This window comes from Triticum aestivum, chromosome 1D (genome assembly GCF_018294505.1).
Source record: "Triticum aestivum cultivar Chinese Spring chromosome 1D, IWGSC CS RefSeq v2.1, whole genome shotgun sequence".
Classification (NCBI taxonomy): Eukaryota; Viridiplantae; Streptophyta; class Magnoliopsida; order Poales; family Poaceae; genus Triticum; species Triticum aestivum.
In genome coordinates, this window is record NC_057796.1 from 351,109,582 (window position 1) to 351,115,470 (window position 5,889).

A 5,889-nucleotide genomic window follows, 5' to 3' on the forward strand; every position below is an offset into this window, starting at 1 on the left:
CTTTGAGATGACATGCCCAAGATAGGTTACTTCCGGTAGCCAGAATTCACATTTGGAGAACTTGGCATATAGTTGATGTTCTCGTAGCTTTTCCAGCACAAGTCGAAGGTGTTCAGCATGTTCTTCTTCGTTCTTGGAAAATACCAGGATATCATGCAGATAAACCACAACGAACTTGTCGAGGTAATCCATGAATATATAGTTCATCAGACGAGAGAAGGTGGCTGGAGCATTGGTTAAACCGAAAGACATGACGGTGTACTCGTATGAACCATAGCGAGTCACGAAGGCGGTCTTTGGGATATCCTCTTCGCGAACACGGATCTGGTGGTAACCCAACCTCAAGTCGAGCTTAGAGAACACTGATAAACCAGCCAGTTGATCATACAAATCATTGATCTGAGGAAGAGGATACTTATTCTGAATGGTAGCTTGGTTTATAGGACGGTAGTCTTGAACTAATCGGTTTGTCCCATCCTTCTTCTTGACAAAGAGAGAAGGTGCTCCCCAAGGAGAGCAACTTGGGCGAATGAATCCTTTGCGAAGAGAATTGTTGATTTCCTCCTTAAGCTTAAGGAGTTCATGCGGCGGCATCTTGTAGGGTCACTTGGCTATAGGAGTGGTGCCTGGTTTCAAGTCGATGATGAATTCGACAGCTCTAGCAGGGGGAATCCCTGGAAGTTCTTCAGGAAGACGTCGAGGAATTCACGCACGACGGGATTGTTTTCAATGCCCTCGAGTGGTGCAACGTTCAATGCATTCAATGCATAGAGCCTTGCCTCGGCATTTTGCACCAGATGGGCTTGGTAAGTAACTATCTCATCTGAAGGGTGTAGCAGATGGACGGTCTTAGTGGTGCAAACGATTGAAGCAGTATGCGCTTTTAACCAATTCATTCCCAGAATGAGATCAATGCTACAGGACTTCAGTACGATGGGAGAGACAAGAAATTCCAGTCCTTCAATTTCAACAGGAACGTCATGACTAACCATAGAGGTTTGACATTGGCCCGCAGGGGTGTGTACCACTAGCGGAGTGTTCATCTCTTCGTATTTAATGCCATGCAAGAATGCAAATTCTGCTGATATGAATGAATGGGATGCTCCTGTATCAAATAAAACGGATGCTGGTACTGAATTTACGAGGAGTGTACCCATCACAGTAGGAGGCTGGTCTTGAGCTTCGTTGAGATCAACGTGGTTGGCATGAGCACGACCATAAGACTTAGCATTGTTGTTGCGGGGCTGGTTGTTACCACGGCCAGCTGCTGGAAGGGCCAGTTGATTCTGGTTCTGATTCTGGTAGCAGTTCCTGGCAAAGTGACCCGGTTGACCACACTTGTAGCACAGACCATTATCGGGAGTGGGAACAGGAGCCCCAGGTGGGGGAGCTGGTAGCTTTGACTGCCTAGATGGTGGAGGAGGCAGACGCGGTGCAGCATAAGATTTCCTTGGAGCAGGTGCATTTGGACGGTACATGCTGTTCGGGATCCATATCTTTCGCTTCTGCGAGGGCGGGCCCGAAGATGAGCCAGTGTCACGGTTGCGTATCTGAGAGCTCTGGTATTCCTGCAGACCAGTCTCGACATTGATGGCCTTATTCACCAAGGTGGCGAAATCGGCGAAGTCATGCACTAGAAGTGCGAGCTTGATGTCAGCTTGTAGTCCATCACGGAACTTCTCCTGTCTGCGAGCATCAGTTGCAATGTCTTCTTCAGCATAGCGGGACAAGTCCAGAAACTCCCGTTGATAAGCTTCAACAGTTTTGTTGCCTTGGGTGAGGTTGCGGAACTCACGCTTCTTCCGGTCCATGACTCCCTGAGGAATGAAGCGGGCACGGAAAGCAGCTTGGAAGTCTGGCCAGGTGATGATTGTTCCAGCTGGCAGAGTACGCCTGTGGCTGTCCCACCATTGAGCTGCGGGTCCCTTCAGAAAGAAGGAAGCAAAGTTGACATAGCTGGCAGGGGCTACATCGGTAGACTCCATCTCATAGGTGATGTCACGGAGCCAGTCATCAGCATCCAGAGGCTGAGTTGAGCTGCGGTACACAGTTGGATTGAGGCGCATGAAATCCTGCAGAGTTACTAGGGTTGGTTGCTGGTCCATATTGGGGCGAGGAAACTGAGCCATCATATTTTCCATGAATTGGCGGTTCAGTTCAAACTGTTGGATCATACCAGCCATGTACTCAGGTGGTGGTGGGGCATTGCCACCACTACCACGACCACCTGGTCTAACCATCCTGCTAATATATAACAGGGGTAGTTCAGCATTGAGAAATTTGCAAAGACAAGAATCATTCATGATGAAACATGCATCATGAAAGGAGCACGATAGCTACTACATAGTAGTCGGCATAACTTACAAAAGGGGTCATGCATAGAGTTCAGTACACAGAGTTCAGTACATAGACTAAAACAACATAGGCGGCACACAGGCTCGCGGCGAATGCATCTAACACTACAAGCAAGCCTACATCAGTCCCAAGAGGTACTGTGGAGGTAATCGTAGCCCGACAGCTGGTAGTGAGGCAACGGATAGCCCTCCACGTCAGCAGACTGGGGGCCGCGGATACTCAGGTGTAGAGCCCGACGCTCAGGTGGCAGAAGAGGACCAAGTGCGGGAGAGTAGCCTCCCACCTCTGGCCAACCGACACCGTGGGGCATCACGGTCCTGGCTGGGTAGGTCGCAGTACGCGGTAGCTGTCCAGATCGGACAAAGGGGTGCAGCAGCGTCAGAGCACGGTAAACGTACTGACGGGTGGTGTACATCTCGTGGCGAAGAGCTCGGTTAGCTCGATCCAGCCCATCAGCATGCAGAACCAGGTTCTGATGGTAGAAGGGCTCTCGGGTGACAGTGGAGTAGGCAGCAGTATAGTATCCCTCCGCACCAACATCAGATGCGATAGCAATGTGCCTGAAAGGGGAGGTGTCCAACTCCCGATACTCTCCACGAAGACGTGTCAGAGCAGCATAGGCAGCATCGTGGACAGCCATATCGATGGTCACACCAACACCATGAGCGGTGTGCAGCACAGTAGTGGAGTCATACTCCCGCGAGTAGAGGTGGACGATGGCACGGTACTGCTCCTGGTTAAAGTCCTGGTACTCCTCGTAGATGGTGTACTCAAGGTGCCAGCGATAACCTAGATAGGTCATCATCTCAGCTAGCACAGCCGGTGATCCCGATGCACCAATGGCCGTCGTGTGACGCACGACCTGCCTCGTGGGTTCCATCTGAAAGCAAAGACGTTTCGAAGGAGTCAAATGACAGTGTGTGAATTGTTCAAAATACTATTCTAAGAAACAACTATGGCTTATCCAACTTTGGGGTGAATGCGGTCACGGGATCCTAGTGTTAGAGTTAGTAAATTCGTTTAACCCGAGTAGAAGAGAGTTCAGAGTCCCAGAGTAAAGGTCGAGGAGTAAAAGATCCTAGTACCACCCAATGGCGACGTGGGCCCGTAAGACACACAGCCATGTTAGTAAAAGTTTTTGTAATGTCTAGACTCGACTTCGGCCAAGGAGTGTGGGAAGGGGGATTCCTACAGGCAGTCGGCTCTGATACCAACTTGTGACGCCCCCGATTTGACCGTACACTAATCATGCACGCAAATGTGTACGATCAAGATCAGGGACTCACGGGAAGATATCACAACACAACTCTACAACATAAATAAGTCATACAGGCATCATAATACAAGCCAGGGGCCTCGAGGGCTCGAATACAAGTGCTCGATCACAGACGAGTCAGCGGAAGCAACAATATCTGAGTACAGACATAAGTTAAACAAGTTTGCCTTAAGAAGGCTAGCACAAACTGGGATACAGATCGAACGAGGCGCAGACCTCCTGCCTGGGATCCTCCTAACTACTCCTGGTCGTCATCAGCGGCCTGCACGTAGTAGTAGGCACCTCCAGTGTCGTAGGAGTCGTCGTCGACGGTGGCGTCCGGCTCCTGGGCTCCAGCATCTGGTTGCGGCAACCAGGTAGAAAGGAAAGGGGGGAAAAGAGGGAGAAAGGCAACCGTGAGTACTCATCCAAAGTACTCGCAAGCAAGGAGCTACACTACATATGCATGGGTATATGTGTAAAGGGGCATATCAGTGGACTGAACTGCAGAATGCCAGAATAAAAGGGGGATAGCTAGTCCTGTCGAAGACTACGCTTCTGGTCATCTCCATCTTGCAGCATGTAGAAGAGAGTAGATTGAAGTCCTCCAAGTAGCATCGCGTAGCATAATCCTACCCGGTGATCCCCTCCTCGTCGCCCTGTTAGAGAGCGATCACCAGGTTGTATCTGGCACTTGGAAGGGTGTATTTTATTCAGTATCCGGTTCTAGTTGACATAAGGTCAAGGTACAACTCCGGGTCGTCCTGTTACCGAAGATCACGGCTATTCGAATAGATTAACTTCCCTGCAGGGGTGCACCAAATAACCCAACACGCTTGATCCCATTCGGCCGGACACACTTTCCTGGGTCATGCCCGGCCTCGGAAGATCAACACGTCGCAGCCCTACCTAAGCACAACAGAGCGATCAGCACGCCGGTCTAATCCTAAGCGCACAGGGGTCTGGGCCCATCGCCCATAGCACACCTGCACGTTGCGAACGCGGCCGCGAGCAGACCTAGCAACCCACACGATCACGGCGGTTACGTCAAAGCGGTCCAACACGGCGCGCGCCACTCAGTCGCTGACGTCACGAAGGCTTCGGCTGATACCACGACGCTGGGATACCCATAACTACTCCCGCGTAGATGGCTAGTGCGTATAGACCAAATGGCCAGACTCAGATCAAATACCAAGATCTCGTTAAGCGTGTTAAGTATCCGCGAACGTCGACCAGGGCCAGGCCCACCTCTCACCTAGGCGGTCTCAACCTGCCCTGTCGCTCCGCCACAAAGATCCACTTGCGGGTACTCCTACGAGCCGACCCGACTTTAGTCATCACATGTGTCATGTATATAGTATATAAGTATATGCCCGTGATCACCGCCCAGGTGATCACGGCCCGATAGTATAGCACAGCAGACGGACAAGAATGTAGGGCCACTGATGGAAAACTAGCATCCTATACTAGCATGTAGGATTGCAGGTAAAGGTAACAACAGTAGTAGCAAGGATAGGCTATGCATCAGGATAGGATATCGGAAAGCAGTAACATGCTACACTACCCTAATGCAAGCAGTATAGAGAAGAATAGGCTATATCTGGTGATCAAGGGGGGGCTTGCCTGGTTGCTCTGACAAGTAGGAGGGGTCGTCAACTCCGTAGTCGAACTGGGCAGCAGCAGTGTCGGTCTCGTAGTCTACCGGAGAGAAGAGGGGGGAAGAAACAGTAAATACAATGCAAACATAAGCATGACGATGCGTGACATGACAATGAGCAGTGCGAGGTGTGTCCTAACGCGACAGTAGGTGGTACCGGCGAAGGGGGGGGAACATCCGGGAAAGTATTCCCGATGTTTTGTGTTTTCGGACAGATGAACCGGAGGTGAAATGTTACAGGTTTGCTATGCTACGGATGTGTGGCGGACGAACGGGCTGCGTATCCGGATTCGTCTCATCGTTCTGAGCAACTTTCATGTACAAAGTATTTCCATCCGGGTTACGGATTAAAAGATATGATTTTTCAAAAGAATTTATTAATTTCTGGAATTTAATTAATTATTTAATTTAATTCGAAATTTGGATTTATGACATCAGCATGATGTCATGCTGACGTCTGCAGTCAATGTTGACCATTGACCTGGTCAACCTGACAGGTGGGTCCCACCTGTCAGGGGCTGTTAGCTAATTAACTACTGTTTAGTTAAATTAATTAACTAATTAGATTAATTTAAACAGGATTAATTAACTTAATTAATTTAGTTAATTAATTAATTAAATT